This window comes from Phoenix dactylifera, unplaced genomic scaffold (genome assembly GCF_009389715.1).
Source record: "Phoenix dactylifera cultivar Barhee BC4 unplaced genomic scaffold, palm_55x_up_171113_PBpolish2nd_filt_p 001050F, whole genome shotgun sequence".
NCBI classification, from domain to species: Eukaryota; Viridiplantae; Streptophyta; class Magnoliopsida; order Arecales; family Arecaceae; genus Phoenix; species Phoenix dactylifera.
The window spans coordinates 137,330-157,588 of record NW_024068401.1 but is presented as its reverse complement, the minus strand read 5'-3'; the positions used below and the strand labels follow the sequence as shown (position 1 = coordinate 157,588).

General features: G+C 40.4%; 1 pseudogene; it reads left to right on the top strand.

The window, feature by feature from the left end:
* The first annotated feature begins 529 nt into the window (after positions 1-529).
* LOC120107863 lies at positions 530-10,059 on the top strand (annotated as a pseudogene).
* Positions 10,060-20,259: the final 10,200 nt, after the last annotated feature.

Genomic DNA, 20,259 nt, shown 5'->3' with positions numbered 1-20,259 from the left:
GTAGCCACGATGTCCCAATTGCCCACCTGGCGGTAGCCTCAGGTGGCTGTAACTCTGGCCAAACTTGATGGCCGATGGTGGCTAATCATGGCCGAAATAGACGTGCTTTATTTCGGATGAAGCTTTAGGCTTTCCGGTGACTCTTTCTGGCTAAGAACCTCGAGAACATAGTTTAAAATCAAGAAAACTCAAGCCGCATTTTTTGATGGATCTCAGGAGAATGGAAATCTTAAATAACCAAAAAAACCAAGCTTTTACAGTGAACTCCTTGTTTTGCCTGCGGGGGTGATGGGAAGTCGGAACTCGGCACTTTAGTCGTAGCGGTACGATGCCTCTCACTATGCTTTTTTTTTTCACTAAATTGGCTAGAAACTCCAATTAATAAACGGTCTCGATTGGACACGACTTTTAACGTACGAATCGAGTATCATACTTACGTTTCGTATGGTTCTCCGCGAGTCACTGTAAACAGAAATTCTCGGAGCTCCATCAAAATCCCAAATCCATGGCGAAGTGGAGGAAACCTAGCTCTGGAAAAGAGGAACCGAGAACTAGTAGAAACCTAGGTTTATCTCCTCGTTCTCTTCGGAGGCACCATATTGAAGTCGAGATGGGGAAGAAGCAGCACAGCAAGGATCGGATGTTCATCACGAAGACGGAGTGGGCGACCGAGTGGGGCGGCGCCAAATCCAAGGAGACGTCCACGCCCTTCAAGCGCTTGCCTTTCTACTGCTGTTCGTAAGTTTCCTCCTAAAACCCGAGAATTCCCTAATTGTTCTCGAATTTTGAGGCCTTCATTTGTTTTCCGCTCTTTTTCTTAATTTTCTCCTTACGTTGGGATTTTTTTTTCTTTATTTTGATGAATTGTAGGCTTACTTTTACGCCATTTGAAGACCCTGTGTGCACGGCTGATGGAGTGTATTCGATATAATGTTAGTATCTTCAGAAAATTGCAATTTTTTTTTTGTTGTCTAGATTGTTGGAGTTATCAAATTCATTGTTTTTAATCGGCGAAAAATACTTTCGATTTTCATTTGAATGTTCGGTGCAGGAATATACTTCCTTATATTAAGAAATACGGCAAGCATCCGGTCACCGGAGCTCCTCTCAAGCAAGAACATCTCATTCCCCTCACGTTCCACAAGAATTCTGATGGTAAATTCCTGTTAATTTATCTAGGACGGAATGAAAATTTTTCTTCAAGTGGGTTTTCCCCTCATCAATAGTATTTTAGTAATGCTAATTTGCAGCATATAAGAGTTTTTTTTAGGATAATACAGTTTCTAGTATTCAGTGATAAATAAGTCAGGGTATTTAGTTTTTATATATTTATTTTTTTTTATCTGCAGACTAGGCAAGGTTGCCAAGTTTATAAATGTTTATTTTATATATATATATATATATGTATATATTATATATGTGTATATATATATATATATTGTGTATATTATATATATGTGTGTGGTATATTATATATATGTGTATATATATATATATATGTGTGTGTGTGTGTATATATATATATATATGTATATATATATATGTATGTATGTATGTATGTATGTATGTATGTATGTATGTATGTATTGGTATCATAAGTATGGATTGTATTTAGATGCCACGCCATATAATTGGGAACAAAGGTATCAGGATCATAGTGAGCTACATATGATGGTGAGCATACCCATGCAATTTGGTGGTCTACCACTCAATGTTGGTGATCTTAATAGTGGAACAAGACCAAGCGTGGTAGATTAAAAAAATGTCATAAACTGAAAATGTTTTCTGTTTGCCCAAGATATTATTTTGTTAGAGTTGTTAATCATCAATTCCTAGAAAGCACATATTAACTGCTGCTGTCTCTAACACTTTGCCTATTTGTCAAGTTAAGGTTTACACAGCTTGGAAAAGTTTGCCTATTCACCCTGTTTGCTCTTTAGTCTTCACAAATAAAGGAAGGATGACAAACATTCATTGTAATGTAAAAAAAAAAAAAAAACTTTGTAAATCCGAGACTTTTGTATTTTCAAGGCTTGTTTTACTATCACAGGTTAGAAATTGAATGTTTGGGTGGCTCTCGTGTAATTGTAACCATAATTTGACAGTTGGCTAAGAAGCTTTTGCTTTAATCCATCCCTTTGGGGAGGTCATATCTTAAGTAGGCACTTGGCAGCGCTTGCAATTAACAACCACATTTTGAAGAGCAAGATCATCTATTATCTCTTTATACATATGGACAGAACTCTCAAATAATTGTAGGTCATTCAATGGTCAACAAAGAAGAAGGAAAATTCCTTCTTAAAGAGAGAAAATCTGCGAAAATAAATTTACTGATCATCCAAGGTATGGTCAGAGTTAATGCCTCAGAAAGGAGTCTCAAAATAGGAAAAGAAAAAAATATTTCAAATTTAAGTGGATTGACTCTAATGCCTTATCCATGTGTGCAATTGAATTCCTAATAAAAATGAAATACATTGGAACACTTTTTTCTTTCCTTGAGATGTGGCTTTCTTGAAGGTGCATCTCCATAATGGTACCTTCTTTACTTCTTTAAAATTAAAATAGGCCTATGTGCACACATCCCAAATCACACTGCCACCCACACTTTCATGTGCAGTGCATGTGGCAAATACTAAAGTTTTATTCATTCAGAACACGGAGTATGATGAATACATAAAATGACTCCCTAACAAATTAATGGAAGTTCAACATCCAAAATTGAATACGACTGTGTCTTCTCTGAAAATTCTCATTTATAGATATGTGGCCACATACTCTTGGCCGATAACCTTATGGTGAGGAATAATCTCGTGATTTCTTTTGGGGAATAATCAGATTTTAATTTGACATGGCTCAAAGAAAGCATCTATGTATCGAAAATATATGGTCATAAAAATTCATTTAGTGGGTGTTACTTCTATTAATAAATTTGGATAAACACATTAGCATGTCGGAAAAAAGGGTATTTTGGCATATATACTCTGCAAAATATAACTTATTTGATATTTGCTCCTTGAAAATCTTTATTCACATATATACTCTTGATTACACCCTACTTTAGGCAATTTCCCTCTTCTTAGATTGACTGTTTTTGTCAATAACTAGCTATTTAAGTCTACAAATGCCTTTATTACCATTTGGCATGAGTACCCTAAAAAGCTGATGCACAGGTACATCTCTCCACAAGATAAACAAAGGTTGAAAATTTTTCAAAGGATATTAACTCAAAAGGTAATAGAGTCATTTATACTTAAACTAGCTATTTATTTAAATGTTGGTACTAAAAAAATTTAATGAGATGGGCAACATTGCAAAAACATGGTAAAATGTGAGGTATATATGGTTGTAGTGATTTTTTGAAGGACAAATATGCAATAAGCCATATGTGCAGGGCTACATATATACACCACACATATAAGCAAAAAGTCCTAGAAAAGATGTTAGAAACAAAAATATTCAATTAAAAATATGCAATCAATAAGAACATGAAGTACAGAAATTCTTGTATTTTCTTGAGTTAGAGCTATAGAGAATATATGGATTATTTAATAGAATGATAAGTATATAACAGAATGGAGAATTTTTGAGAGGTTGGTAATGAGCTTGGAAAACGCTCGTACTCAAACTCTTGATAATTTTCTGACTTCACACAATGTGAAGGAAGGGGTTTGCAAATTGGTTAAGGAAAGGAAGGAAAAACCTTCGGGTGCCCTTTATTTTATTTTGAATCCTTTGTTATAATGTTTTTTATTTCATATCTTCCTTTTTTATTGAAAATAATCTTACCTTTGGTTTTCTTTCAAGTTTTCTTTTGAGTGATGACAATAACTTCTACATGTTTACATTTGGATTTCTTTCCATAAATTTCCCTGATGAACAAAAAGAAGGGATTCCCAGGCATTCAAACTATTAAGGTCATTTGAGCCATTCCTTGTGACTCAATTTATTTATCAAACATTGTTATTGCTGGCATTTGGATTCATTTCCAATAAATTTGTTTAAAAATAAAAGAGTGCAGATGCTCAAAGTATCAAGGTCTGGAGTCCTTACCTTGTGAAGCGGTTTATTTATTTTTAAAATTCTCACAAGCCATAGGCATCTGATGCAAATTTTGTGGTTTCAATATATATTGGGTACTTCAATTTGCCCATGTTTTTTCCCCTTGACTAATAATAACTGATATCTGAACAATGCAAGATTTATGAGATCTTTGTATTCTATACTTTTACTTCATGGCTTCAGATGATTTATTTTATATACTTGGTGATCAATAGGTTACTTTCATTCACCATAAAACCTTGCACGTTCAACTTCATCATAAGTACAAAGACATCTTATCCATGTTTATGTTTTCTTCCACATTCATATAGAAACATATGATTACTCATCACAAGCAATAACTATGAAGTTTGAGAACTCCTTGGTATCCATGTGCTCAAAGATGTATTAGCAAGAATCAAATTGGAACATTCTTGAGCGACTGCTTATGTAAAGGGGATAAGGGCCACCATGTGTAAGGAATCAGAGACATGGAAGAGGGAGAAGAAGTAATTAGAGGAATCTAGGAAACTCGAGGTAGTTTGAGATTCGGATGAGGAATATTAGGTTCTGCATAAATATATGAAGCAGGATGAATGTGGGATTTGATTTGGATGGTCAAGATGATCGAAACTAAGCTGGCATAATTCAACTCAACTAGGCATTAACCCCAAACTAGTTTAGGGTTGCTTACATGAATCCTTTTCCTCCATTGTGCTTGGTTTAGGGCCATACTCGATGTTGAGATATCAAGTACTATTTCGTCCCATATGATTTTCGGTAGGGTGATCTTTGATCTTGATAGTCAAGAGAAATTGCTGGCGCTTGAGTGATATAGTCTTTGGTTCGGGAGTAGAGGGAGAGAACCATTGTAGATTCCAGCCGAGAAGACCAAGACAAGGATAAGGATAAAGAATGTCATATATCTCAGGAGCTAGATCAGTTCTCGATGAACAAGTCAGAATTGCCTTAACAAAAATGGATGGAATTGGACCTAAAGAATCCATTCAGGTTCGTTATCGATTAGGTATCAGTGGGAATTATCTCTATCCCTCTTTATTCTTTTTACATGTATCATAAAATTTCTCTTTTGAATTCATGTTCATAGTATGTGACCTATAGTTTTATGCTAGTCGTCAACCTACAGCAACCCCCCTCCTTTATCCGGGCTTGGGACCAGCTATGTAGAAAGGTATTATACATTGGTGGAATTATTATCTAAAACTAAAGTCAAAGGTCAAAATGGCTTGGGGCTGGAAATTTTATTTGTAATTTATGCATCGTATACAGTGGGACGTGACATGTGCAAGCATTAGATTTCATTCTTCCTTTACAGTTTGCTTTCTATTGTTATGAAGTAATTTTTATGCTTTGGTAACAATTAATGCAGTTTGCTCCAAGGAAATGTTCAGAAAGGGGATGGGATGATCTTTTGTGTTTAGATTGTAGAATAGGAAAAGATATCAGATGAATAAGAGAGGAGAGAAGGGGTTTAGAATCCATAGTAACTAACCTTTCAAATAACTTCCACTGGAAAGGTCTCAACCCCTATATAGATAAAGCGATCTTTTCTTATTCCAACCCACTCAAACCATATGTGAAACTCAAACTAGTTTCAGAATTAGATCCTATGGCTCTTCTAAACTTTGCCATAGATATAAACCTTAACTTTATTCTACTTTAATCCTATTATGACCTATTTCCTATGGTACTCCAAAACTATGCTATAGATAGAGTGGTGCACCCTCTTGTGTGATTACATGAGGACCTCTTCGAACAACTTGATTTTGCATCAAAAATAGTAATCATGAATTCATAAATTGCATCATAGTTCTCATGAAAGCTCCTTTTTAGTGACTTAAACATTCCTTTTGTACTGATTTTGTATAAATCAGATTCCTTGTGCATTTGTATAACCATGGATTTTGGGTGATGCTGTTTTATGACTGTTGTTGTCCCTTCTCTTAATCGCAGGGGAGTACCATTGTCCTGTTTTGAACAAAGTTTTTACGGAATTTACTCATATAGTTGCTGTGAAAACTACAGGAAATGTATTTTCTTTTGAGGTAAGTTGTTTTTAGACAGGGATGTTTTTGACATATTGCTTTAACAAGTTTATCTCACTGCTCGCCTTCAAGATGCAGGCTATTAAAGAACTAAACTGTTGAAAACCAAAATTGGAAAGAGTTACTTACAGATGAGCCTTTCACTAAAGATGACTTGATAACAATTCAGGTAATTGGTTAGAAAGCATATGTTCTCTTCTTCCACCATGCTTATAACTGGATCAACTGTTAACAGTTTTCTGCTTGTGCTTTTCCAGAATCCAAATGCACTTGATAGCAAGGCACTATTGGAATTTGATCATGTTAAAAACAGTCTTGAACTTGATGATGAAGGTGTGGATCTAAATTTACATTGTTCTTGTGACTTCTGAATCTTTGTTTTCAGGAAATTGAGATAGATTTTTTCATTCATATCTTTCTTTTGTCAGACTTGAGGAGAATGAAAGAAGATCCATTATATAATATAAATATATCTGGTGATATCAAGCAAATGCTGCAGGAGCTTGGGACTGAGAAGGGAAAGCTAGCTGCACTTCATGGTGGAGGTGGGAGCAAAGCACAGAATGAAGAGCTGCTGCACTTGCTGCTATTTTAGCTGCAAGAAACTCGTGTCAAAGAGGACTCCAAGTCCAGTGCAAATGGAGAGTCTAAATCCACTCAAGGATTCAGTATTGTAGATGCAGCATCTGCTGCAGTTCATGGAAGAAGTGCAGCAGCAGCCAAAGCATCATCTGGCAATAAGACTGCAGCTCAGATTGCTCTACACATGGCAGGTGAAAGAACACCTGTAAATGCAAAACTTGTACGTCTGCTTCTCCTTTTTTCTTTCTAAGGCAACTTTATTGGAACCTCTGTTGCATTCCTCACTTTAATTTTCCCATAAAATTTATAGAGTTGGTAAATTTCAGGTAAAAAGCCGTTTTACTACAGGGGCTGCTTCACGTTCTTTCACATCTACTGCTTATGATCCTGTGACAGAAAACGAATTCGAATATGTCAAAGTTGAAAAGAATCCGAAAAAGAAAGGATATGTTCAATTGCATACAACCCACGGAGACTTGAATCTGGAACTGCATTGTGATTTAACTCCACGGACGTGCGAAAACTTCATCACGCTCTGTGAAAATGGTTATTATAATGGTGTTGCTTTCCATCGAAACATTAGGTATGATCGATGACTCGCAAATTTCTTTTCCTTTTTCTTCTAATGTATGCCACAAAGGAGGCTAATGGTTCATGTTGTGTAGGAACTTCATGATTCAAGGGTGGACCCCCACTGGCACAGGGAAAGGAGGGCAGTCCATTTTGGGGTAAACCTTTCAAGGATGAGCTAAATTCAAAATTGCTGCATTCAGGAAGGGGTGTTGTTAGCATGGCAAACAGTGGTCCCCATACCAATGGTTCCCAGTTTTTTATTCTTTACAAGTCTGCAAATCATCTGAACTTTAAACATACAATATTTGGTATGGTTGTTGGTGGTTTGACCACTCTTGGAGCAATGGAGAAGGTTCCTGTTGACGATGATGACCGCCCTTGGTGAGTAACATTCTTCAACTTTCTAGTTTGTTTTGTTTTTCTTTCCTTTTTTTTTTTTTTTGGTTGAAAAAGGCAATTCATATAGCTCTAACGTGAGTATATCCTGCCAAATCAAGAAAAAGTAAAAAAGTACAATGGAGGGGGTATGTCTACTGCGGACGTCCAGAGGAAATCTATAATTTATTTCCTTGAATATTCATTAAAATCTATAATTTATTTTTCTGTTATCTATTATTTGAAGTTACTCTTTCCATTATTTAATGTATCTGTCAGGGGTGCAACACACTCAACCTACTCTCAAACATTGCATATGCATCTTTTTCTCTTTAGAATTGAGGTGTCTGAATTTATTCAATATTTTGTGAATTTCACTGCAAGATGTCACACAAGTGAGTAATAGAGTATCAATTTTCAACTTCAATATATTATTCTTCATCTATGAATATTTACTTCCTAGATATTGGCCGTATCATCTCACATTTGACTTAGTTCCGACGTCAGTAACAAATGCTTGTTAGTTTGCACCAAATTGAGAATTACTGTAGATGTGTCTTTCTAGAATGTTTTTTTTTCAGTGTTCATGTAACATATAACATAGTAAGAAGGTATTTTGGAAATTTTGGATGACTATAATGGCATGAAAATCTTTCTCAGAAGAAAGTGATGTTCTTACATGGCGATTTTGCTGTGACATACCCACTGACTTATAGGTGCATGTAATTGTTTAAAACATGGACATTGTGCAAGTTAATAAGAGTTGTTTTGCGGAAGTTTTCATGCTTCTTAGAAAACTACTAGCTGCAATAGGATGCAAGTAGTTGCACATTCAGTTAAGTTTAAAAATATTTTATCATTCCCATGATAAACCTTATGCTATCTATTGGTTCGGCTTTTGAGTTGCTGTTCACGGGACTTCGGGTTGAATTCTCCATTAACATGAGTAACCTTTCAAGATGATTTATCACATGTTCTATGTAGGTCTTCTTACTTCTTCCTATCTTTTTTGACTTTTATTTCCAAATCTACATCTGAATCTGATGTTTTTATATGCAAATGAGAATAGATTCTTATGATATAATTGCTTTTGGTTTTGTATGCTATAGAATTGGCATTGTAAATTTATCCATCCATCATAACAAGAGAAAAGAAATCTTTTCTGAACACAGCCAGACTCCCTGCAACCCATTGAAGTGCTCAAGCAGTCTGTGGATAGGAAATGCGATTGTAGCTTTTGCATTTTCTTTGTCTTTCTATCACGAGTCCTGTGGAACTATGTTGAATTTTACCTCTTTCTTTCTCAAGTCTCAGCCCATTGTTGTACTTTTTGATATCCTGCTCAGTTAAATGGTGCGTTGTTCTGATCCAGGAGGAGATAAAGATAACAGGTGCCTCAGTTTCGTGAATCCTTACACAGAACCAGATGAAGAGGGACATCAGGCAGAAGAGGAGAAGAAAGCTACTGATGATGATAGGGTAATTTCCATATCTCATATCTTTTTGAGGAATAATGTTTATTTCCTGCCGTAGGTTTATGATTTGGCTGGTCAAATTGTATACTTTTCAGGATAAGGTGGGTGCATGGTTTAGCAACCCAGGCACCGGAGTTACTGGTTCTTTTGGTGTGGGTGGCGGAGTGGGCAAGTACCTGAAAGCAAGGCCTAGTGGAACTGACAGCACAGCTGGAAATGGTGTGGGAACAGATGACTCGAGCAAGAAGAGGAAAGTAGAGGTCAAAAGTGTAGAATATAAAAATTTTTCTGGCTGGTAAAAAGGTTTCATGTATTATAAGCATGAAAATAGCAGATGCTAGCTGATGATGAGTCTACTGCTACAAGTGTAACCTTCTAAAATGAACTTAATCGTTGAAAAAGAGGATGGAAATGTTGTAGAAAGATGCACCAGTCATCGGCTTTCTGATTAGTGGAGGCAAGGATTCTTCCTCACGAGGCCTTGGCAGTGGAAATGGGATTTCAGCTGCAGGTGATCTGAGCCATGTCACAGGAGGGGTATGATGCATGAGGTCACTCGTCCTTGTGTTGTTTTAATCACTGGAAAAGGTGCTTCTATTTGCTTTTTCTGTCTTCAACGAGAGTGCAATAAAGGGTGACCCGAACTGCTCATTTTCTTAACATGCCAGGTTGGTTAAGCCAATAATGAGATGACTGCATAATTTTTGGTAGATTGTGAATCTGGCATTCGTGGAACTGTTTCATAGTCCTTCAGTGTCTTCATGCTGATCTTAATGTTTGTATTACTTTTTTTTTGTTTCGAACATTCAGTGGGAAAACTAATTACTACTGGCCCTGTATATTATTGGCCGATCCCTTCTATTTTCCTTACTCAACTTGCAGCAAGAAATAAACTTTTCGGAATATGCTCTCGAAATCTTTCCTTGGAAAAAAGCATTGATATTGTGATCCTTATATTACCCCAATGGCTGCGTTCATTTTTGCCATATTAATTTTTATGTTTATTTCTGTTCTAGCTGATTTTGATAAATGACCAGATTATTCATCTGTAGACTATAGCAGTAACTTGACTGATTATTATGATTTTGGAATTCTAAACAAGATATTGTTGAGCTTATTTTTGGTTTATTGCAAGCATTAAAACACATGCCTTTCTTTAACCTTATGATCAGTGACTTGTAAGGTGTTTTTAATTATAGGCAAACAGTGCTGGTATCTGCTTCAGAAACCTTTCCCAAATCTCATTTCCTACCTTTGCAAGGGGTTATTATGCCCTAGAAAATCTGAGAGAGCTAAAGAGCTTTTGGGTGTCTGAAGTTTATCTTCTTGTAGGTCTTTATCCCAACCAATATATCATGGTGACTTTTAAATCATTGCAAACCCGGTGCTTTCCACCTATTATTCCTGTTTTTCCATCATCCAAAGCAATCCTTGTACAGTTACAATCTAATATTTCTGGCATGGTTGTCTCACAAAAAGTCATTGATCTCGTCGTGCAACAGCAAATGCTTTCTCTTTTTATCGTGTCAGCTGTCTCTTTCGGACAGCGATAAGCTTTTTCTCATCCCTGTACAGCCTATTGAATTCAGTCGTCAGTCGTCAAGTTGGAAGCTCACCTGATGGTTTCATTTCCATGTTGTTGTGGGAGTCGCCCACTGATACAGTTTCACAGATGCTGGTTAAAAGATTCAAGGGTTGAGTCTATTTTTTCAGATGCTAGCATCCTCTTTATGAGATATCTTCCTGTGTGTTTGAGAGTTGCTAAGTAGAGGAAGGGAAGAAGAACTCCAATTATTTGGTTCTTTTTGTCTTGGATGAGGAAATTTATCTTCAAGGACTGAGGTTAGAGAGGGCTATGGATGAGGACAAAGAAATGGATCACTGGTCACAAAGTCAACAGGTTGGACCACATATGGTAGCTTTTAGAGTGTGGACACCTTTTCCCTTGAGCAGCCTTTGTCCAATAAAATGCTAAGTAGATAGGAAAAGGAAGCCACGGATATGTACTCTTTGATATTAGATATGAATATGGTAGCTTATTAAGACAGGAATTTTTTCAATCATTTCATGAATCAGAAATGCAATCTGCTCTCACTAACATTAGTTGGAGGTAGCTAAATAGATGCCTATACGCACCACGCATGCATTGGTGTTAATGGTAGCATAAACTTAGAAAATTTGAGGATCGTTTTTCGAGAATCTAATAAAATCTACCAAGTGCTTTTCTTCACGAAACACCTCATGAGCTGATTCACGAATTCTAGATAGAATTACATGGCTCTCAACTTCATGAAATTGTAAAATCTATGTGTGCGCGTCTAGCGAGGGGGTGCAAATGGGTCGGGTCGATAGAGTCATGAGTGACCCCCGGCCCGACTTGGTTCCTTGTTTGGATTCCAAAGTGGGACCCAAATCCAACACAATATAAAATATGGTCAATGGAGTCGGGTCCACAACTAAAATTTTTGACCTAATGGAGCATTCGAATTGGGTAGGGTTGATAAATAATACGATCCTAACCCAAAAAGTTCGGATCCGGATTGGGTTAGGGTCACATATGGAGTTCTAAAGTAAAAGAGATAAATTTGGACAAGAAAAAAATCTAGCTCCATTGTAAGACATAATTATCTCTGTGGAAGCATGTATAACATATTCCGCATGATAAGCTTTTCCAACAAAGCTCGGAAAATAATTAAAAAGAGTTCTAAAAGTCGAGCATTTCCTATGAATTATACAAATTATCATGTTTAAAGATATCTAATAGACTGAAATAGAGCGTGGATAGAATGCCAAGTCAATGATGGTATCAATCTATAATCTAAAAGTCAAACTTCTTATATCACTCAGCTATCTAGTTTGCCATAATATCCCTATATCATGTGAATAAAATCAGATAAAAAAACTTGGATTGGTGGGATGAGGACACCATTTATTTCAAACTTAATTAATTGATGATGGATGCCACTATTAAATGATTCTATAAATTCTGGCACACAATTCTAATGCTTTCAAGTTCTATGCTTTTTTTTTTCTATTGTATTGCGCATAGCTGAAGTTTATAAATGTAGTTTACAGATTTTCTATATACCAAGACCTAACATGAGTTAAACCATCAATTAAAATAAACTTGAATAACCTATTCTATGATTAGTGCTTTATAAATCATGGAGTAAAACCATGAACAAGGTCAAGAAATCTAAAAACAAAAGTAATTAAAGATTCCTTTATTTAAGGTTTTTTATTTTTTAACCTGCTTTTCCTGTTAAACATTTTCATAATTAAAGCCTGTTCAATTATATGCTAATACAAAAACCACATAACTTTTATTAGATTGGGTTAGGTCGGGTGATAGGCCAGAAGGCCTAAAGCAGACCCATATAACAATTAGGGTGGATCAGGTCGGGTTAGATCAGATTCGAACTCAATAAATACATCATGACTTGAAATATGGAATAGGTCCAAATTTGGAATCCGACCCGGCCTCACGGATCTCTAAATCGGGTCCAAATCGGGTCTAAGTGGGTCGGATTGGATTAGCTCATGGATGAACTTGACTCATTTGCAGCCTTATGTCTAGTAAAAGTCAAATGAGAGAACTCTAATAGATTTCAAGATAGAATTGTACATTTGATCTAGGTGGACATCTAAACAAGATTCAAACCAAACCCAATTTTAGTTTGCATTCTTAATTGCAGTTCAGAAGGTCTTTTGATAAAATTTTAGAATTATTATTTTTATTAAATTTTTATTTTTTATAGAGAAAAATGGGGTACTAGCAATGGAGCCAGTAAAGTTCAAAGTATAGTAATTTCATCAACAATGTAGAAAAATCATGCAAAAACAGAAAATCAGATAGACAGAGCTCGACACCGTCTACCCTTCACATGACCGCTTGTGATTTGTAAATAAGCTGATGTAGCAAATTAAATTTCGCACGATTTCTCCATATTATTGATCAAATTACCATATTATTAAACTTTTGTACCAAAAGTTCATGGTACAAAAATGTATCCTTCCCTTTTGTAACAATTTTATGATAGTGGACCTTATATTAGTTTAACAATTATCATATTCTATATTTGCAATCTCATCTGTTTATTTTAATGAAACAAAAACTATACATATATTTGAGAATAATGATGACAAGGTGATCTTTTTGATTTTAAAATTTAGACCCCACCTAAGTGGAAATGCGGATGAGAGAAAAAGATCCTCAGCAACATGCTAAAGTTCCACTGGCACTAGGCAGCAATTAGGTTTAATCCCCCCTTTTGTGAGCCAAATAACTAATGGCAATCAGCGACCATGATGTTTGAACAAATTCTAGCTTAGATTTAATAATTTATTTTAAAATTTTAAGAATAATTTTCCTAATAACTTGATATGGTCTTAATGGTTCTTGCTTTAGAATCCAAAATTAATCATTCTAGGTTACTAGGCTCTACATACACTCCCACAGCCCTGCTCCCAGAGACAGGTAAAGACTAAAGAGGGCCTTCCTCTCGCCATATATATATATGAAAAAAAAAAGGACTTCCAACTGTGCTTTAGGACAGGCCGGCTTTAAACACATTGAAAATTGATAACAAATTAAAAAAGCCATTATAGAAAGGAAAAAGGAGCAAAGCAGCAAGATTCCCTATAACTCTCCTGCCTAAAACCCAGCAAGCTCATGATTACACCCCATCAATAAAATAAGGTTCAGCAAAACCAAGCCACTTCATTGAAACAAGATGTAAAACTAGGAGTTGTCGCTTAAAAATACACAGTTTAACTGGTTATATGCCCGTGCTAATCCAAAATCCAGACTGGTCTCTCAATGATCGTTGAGCCATCGACATCTCATCTATATTTGGTAATTATAGCCCCTACTATCAGACACAAGAACCAAATGTACCCTACATCAACCCATTTCAAGTCCATAAAATTTAAACATTATGTTCGGTTAGTTGAATGACCTAATGAGAAGGCTTCTCTAAAGGACTAATAGAAATGAGGCCATTCATAAAATTAAAAAAAAGGTTAATGATTCTAATCAATTTATAACTATACACCAGTGTTTAACTTCACATCTAAAAGTCCCTTGCAAGCTACTCCTCGATGCAATTCTAGGTTGTCGCTAGGACTTCCAATTAAGATTTTCGGGTGCAGATTTAGATTGACAGTAATTTGAAGGATTTGTATTTCCTTCATTCTTTTTTTTTTAAAAAAAAATCTAGATTGGAGGAAGATTAGCCAAAATCAGGATGAGGGCACAATCAAACCTAGGTTATCAGTATTGAATATCCAATTATTTTCTAATTCAACCGGCGTGATCGATAACTTATAGAACCGAAATCTGAATATATAACTAATTTATATTAGATCTAGATCTTTTCACATTTAACTAGGTTAAGTTCAATTATGCAATTTTTTTTCTACTTTGATTGATGTTAAGATCAACTTTGAGCTCAAGTCAAAACCAAATTTAGGTTATACATGATATTCTCATCTTACATTATTCCTCGCCACAGGACATCATCATTTATATTATTTTTATTTTTTATAAAGTAAAAATTTCTTATCCAAAAGTTTCTTGGAAAGCTGTAACCAAAAAAATATAAAAATAACTCATGATATAAGTAGATTTGTTGGGGGAATGTGGTTTCCCCCCCAGTACATGGGAACCTCGTCACCAGAAAACCGCATAACGGCCGACCTTAGACGACCGAGGTCGGCGTCCGACCTCGGAACGTCCGATCCGGAGAGCTCCCGACCTCGGAAGTCCGTCTTCGTCGCCCACCTACCACGGCTGTGCCCTTCCGAAGTCCGGCCGGGGGCCATACCCTGCCACCGCCCCAGTATTTATTACGCATGATCTCTGCAAACCTGCAGTTCACTCAACAATTAATGCACATCTCCGACGCACTCAACAATTAATGCGTGTGGCTCCTATCATCTACGGATCTTCAGCTCTCCACGGCAAATCGGCTCAGCAGGGTCCCGTCGGCCGTGACAACTCTCTGACCCCAGCCTCACCTCCGACATCAATGCAATGAATCACCTGATTGCGTGCCAGACCAAGCAACGTGCTGAGTCGTACGACGGCCTCGCCCTATCACATCACAGGTAATCCGACCCCCCTATAAAAAGGGGACCCTTGCTTCCCGATGGGGGTTGGACTCAGAAAACTCAGAAAAAACTTACCTCCTTTCTTCTTTAAACGAAGTTTCCCCCCCTCTGACTTAAGCATCGGAGGGCCGGCGCCGGAAGACCCGGCCACCGGCTTTTCTGCAGGCACCCCGACGGAGGACGCCGCTCGCCGACGGATCGCCACCCACCTGTGCCCACCAGCAGCTCCCCCTCCTCAGCCGACGACCGCCCCCGGGTCCAATTTCCAGCAACAGTTGGCGTTAGAGGAAGGGACCGAGTCGCGATCATGAAGTTGAGAAGTAAGGGAGCCTCCAACATTTTCCGGCGTCCCCCGCAGAGTTCTGGACACTCCGTCCAGAATTCGCCTACTCCGGCTGACCCGGTTCCTCAGGTCCAGCCGGAGCAATTCAATATCCTGGTGCAGCAAGTCCAGGCCTTGGCCGCTGCCGTCCAAGGTCTGCGACGTGAGGAGGCCTCACCTACGCTCTCCCCACAGGCCCAGATCATGCTGGAGTTTTCTCCCAACGGCCCGATTCTCCAAGGCCAGAACCTTCATGGCTCTTCCAGGGCCAACAACGAAGGGCGAGCTTCCCCCAGAGAGAGCTGCCGGGGGGAAGTCTCAACAGAAGACCCCAACTCTCTGAAGCCAAGTCGGCTCCGGTCCACCGTGAGCTGGAGCAAACCACGGTGACGATTCCTCGGGTTGGGGAGCTCGACAGAAAAGTCGAGCACTTGGAGCGCCAGATCGAAGCGCTCCACAGCAAGAAGGCAAAACAGGAGGGGGATTTTGAATTTACCACCAAGTTCCCCTTCTCCCGCCAAATCGAGGACGAGCCGGTCCCCCCGAGGTTCAAGATGCCTCAAGTGGAGCCCTACAGCGGAGTTACCGACCCCCTCGATCATTTGGAGAGCTACCGAGCTCTCATGGCACTGCAAGGATCCTTGGAGGCCGTGCTCTGTAAGGCCTTCCCGGTGACCCTCCGAGGGACAGCTCGGCTTTGATTTTTCGGGCTGAAGCCGAGCACGGTATCTTCTTTCGAGCAGCTCGGCAGGCAGTTCGCTACCAACTTTGCTGCCAGCCGACGCCAGCGGCGGACGTCGGACTCCCTCCTAGATATCAAACAGAAGGAGGGAGAATCCCCCAAGGAGTATCTGGACCGCTTTACCGCCGCCACGTGGGAAGTCCGCGAGCTGGACTAGTCAATAGCCATGTCGCCCCTAAAAACTGAGGCTCGTTCCTACCGATTCCTCTTCTCTATCGAGAAAAGCTTCCCCGCCGACTTCACCGAGATGCTGGCCCGAGCTCGGAAGTATGCTAAGGCCGAGAAGGCTATCGCCTCCAGGCGGGGTGCAATCGAACCAGCTTCAAAGAAACAGAAGAAACGCCGTGAGGAGCGCGGCCGCCAAAGAAGCCGATCCCCCCGCCGAGAGAAGAACCTTCCCCGGCTGAGAAGCCCGCCTCGACAGCGGGGACAGCCTCAACAGAGGACCCCGCCTCAGCCAAGGTCCCCACCGCGGTCTCGGACATACCCGGGGAGGTACGAGAACTACACCCCTATCAATGCACCCCGAGCCGAAATTCTGATGGAAATCGAAGGTCGGGACTTCTTCCGACCTCCGCCTCCTATGCGGGATACAGGAGTTCTCCGCAATCCCAGGAAGTATTGCCGCTTCCACCGAGACCGCGGGCACGACACGGAGGACTGTTTTCAGCTCTGGGATGAGATTGAGGCGCTTATTCACCGCGGAGTACTCAATCGGTTCGTAAGGAACCGACGTGAGGAAAGAAGGCCAGTGGAAAATGCCACACCGTCCGAAAATCCGGATGACAATAGGCCTATCTCCGGCACTATCAATGTAATCGGAGGAGCCTCGGCTGGAGGATCAGCCCAAGAAGGAATCTCCCCGAAGCGCCCGCGCACTTCTGAAGTCATTTCGTTCTCGGACGAGGACTTGGAAAGGGTTGAGACCCCTCACGATGATGCTGTGGTAATCTCCATGATTGTAAATAAATTTGATGTAAAACGTGTCTTAGTTGACAATGGAAGTTCAGCCAATATTTTGTACTACCATGCCTACCAAAAAATGGGGTTATCAGAAGGCCAGCTTCGGAAAATTAATACCCCGCTGGTCGGGTTCACCGGAGACTCGGTCCCAGTCGAGGGCGAGGTCAGCCTTCTTGTTACGGTCGGCCTCGCTCCCCAGGAAAGCACTGTGAGGACGGACTTTCTTATGGTCCGTCTACCCTCAGCCTACAACGCTATCCTTGGGCGGCCAGGGCTAAATGCCCTCCGAGCCGTGGTCTCAACTCGCCACCTACTCATGTGATTCCCCACCAACCAAGGAGTAGGCGAGGTCCGCGGGAATCAGCTGATTGCCAAGCAGTGCTACATGGCGACCCGCAGAGTAAAGCAACCAACTGAGGCGCCGAGTCGGCGAAAGTCATCAGCAGGGGCGCCAACTCAGGCAACGGGCCCCTCGCTACCCATAGAAACCCTGGACGCAAGGGACGACCTCTGGAAGAAGCAAGTAAAGCCCGGTGAGCTTCTCGTTCAAGTTTCTCTACGAGAAAATTTTTCCGAGCTAACTGTGCAGGTCGGCTCCGGCCTTGGCACTCGCGGGAGGGATCACCTCATCAGCTTCCTGCGGGACAATGCTGATGTCTTCGCCTGGTCGCCCGCTGACGTGCCAGGAATTGACCCTGAGGTCATGGTCCACCGACTCCAGGTGAAGCCAACCTGCAGACCTGTGAAGCAGAAAAAGAGGGGCTCCGCCCCGGAACGACAGCGAGCCGCAGCCGAGGAAGTGGATAAACTCCTTAAAGCCGGTTTCATCCGGGTGGTTTCCTACCCAGACTGGCTCGCCAATATAGTCCTCGTAAAGAAGGCCAACGGAAAATGGCGCATGTGCGTGGACTACACTGACCTGAACAAGGCCTGCCCGAAGGATAGTTTCCCCCTTCCAAGCATCGACCAGCTCGTCGATTCCACCTCAGGACATCAATTGCTGACCTTCATGGACGCCTTCTCGGGATACAATCAAATCCGAATGGCGCCAGAAGACGAGGAGAAGACGGTCTTCATCACCGACAAGGGCACCTATTGTTACAAGGTGATGCCTTTCGGGCTGAAGAATGCTGGAGCCATATACCAGAGGCTGGTCAGCCAAATTTTTGAAGATCAGATCGGCCGAAATATGGAAGTCTATGTGGATGACATGCTGGTGAAGAGCGGAGCGGCGGAACGCCATGTAGCTAACCTCAACGAAACATTCTCCAAGCTCAGGAGGTACCAAATGAAGCTCAACCCAGCGAAGTGCGCGTTCGGAGTTACCTCGGGCAAATTTCTGGGTTTCATAGTGACCCGGCGCGGAGTTGAAGCCAACCCCGAGAAAATCCGAGCGCTGCAAGAGATGACGCCTCCGAGGACAGTCAAAGAAGTGCAGCGGCTTACCGAGCGGGTCGCCGCCTTGGGGAGATTTGTCTCCCGATCGGCTAAGCGCTGCCTCCCTTTTTTCAAAATCCTTAAGCGGCCAAAGGACTTCCTGTGGTCGGAAGAATGCCAGCAAGCCTTTGAAGAGCTCAGGCGCCTTCTGGCCTCTCCTCCGCTACTCACCAAGCCTCAGTGGGATGAGGTTCTTTACTTGTACCTGGCCGTCTCCCCGGTCGCAGTAAGCTCAGTCCTGGTCCGGAAAGAGGACAAGCTCCAGAAGCCAGTCTACTATATCAGCCGGATCCTCAGGGATGCTGAGACCCGATATTCTAAACTCGAGAAGACAATTTTTGCCCTTATCATTTCAGCTCGGAGACTCCGGCCTTATTTTCAAGCACATACAATAGTTATACTGACCGACCAGCCTATGAAACAAATACTGCAAAGGTCGGATCGTGCTGGGAGGGTTGCCAAATAGGCGGTTGAGCTCGGGGAGTTCAACCTTCAATACCGGCCCAGGCCGGCCATTAAAGCTCAAATACTCGCCGACTTCATCGTGGAGTGTACCCTGCCAGACGACCACGAGTGTAACAACCCCAAAATTTTTTTTTTATAAAAAGGGATAGAATAGTCCTTTAAAATTAATATAAGGGGTAAAATAGGAAAGAATCAAAAGATAATGGCATAGTTGTAGATGCATTAAAGTGGTAAGGGTAAAATTGGAAGGAATCAAAAGTTAATGGCATAACGGTAGATATGTTGAAGCGTTAGGGGCAAAATGGGAATTTAATAATATTAAACAAAGGGTGAATAGTGTCTTGATGTGATTTAATTGGAGGGTTTGAGCTGGCTTTTGGAATGAAACCGAGAGAAAGAGGGAGGGGGTTCTCAGGCGTGAAACAGAGGAAAGAAAGAAAGAAAAAGAGAAGAAGAAGAAGAAGAAAGAAGAAGAGGAAGGGAATTCAAGGAGGAAAGGGATCCCGGTTGCACTTCCAGCTGAAGGGAAAAACGTAGATCTCCTTCCCCTCTACGCAAGGACCTCGATTTCCAAAAAGAAAAAGGTAAATATCCGTCCCTATCTAGTCTTTTGATGACATTAGGCTATACAAAGGGTGGATATAGTCTAGAGGGGTCGGATAAGGGTTGTAGAGGCGGTTAAAAGAGAAAGAATCGGATTTCGACAAATTTTTCCGGCACTACGGAAAAACTGTGTCGAAGTCCTAACTTCGGCGAATTATTTAGGGGGTCAAACGGTCTCCGATGATGATGCATGTTATCTCTTTGGAATCCTCTGTGAGTGTAGAATGTTAGGTAAAAATTTCATCAAATTTGGAGTCCTGAAAGTGGATCAAAACCGGGATGAAGTAACCCACTGTCAGTTCGGGTTACTGTTTATCCGGGTGGAAAATAGGGGATTTCATGCTATAATAGAGTATTAAGCCTAGATCAAGCTAAAAGGGACCTTGTACTCATGCAAAGGAGTCCCTAATACACATAAATGGTGAGTTAATTAATTAAAAAGGAAAAGAAGAAAGAAAAGAAAAGATTTAGGGAACAGGGGAGTTGAATCAATTAAAGTTTCCTATG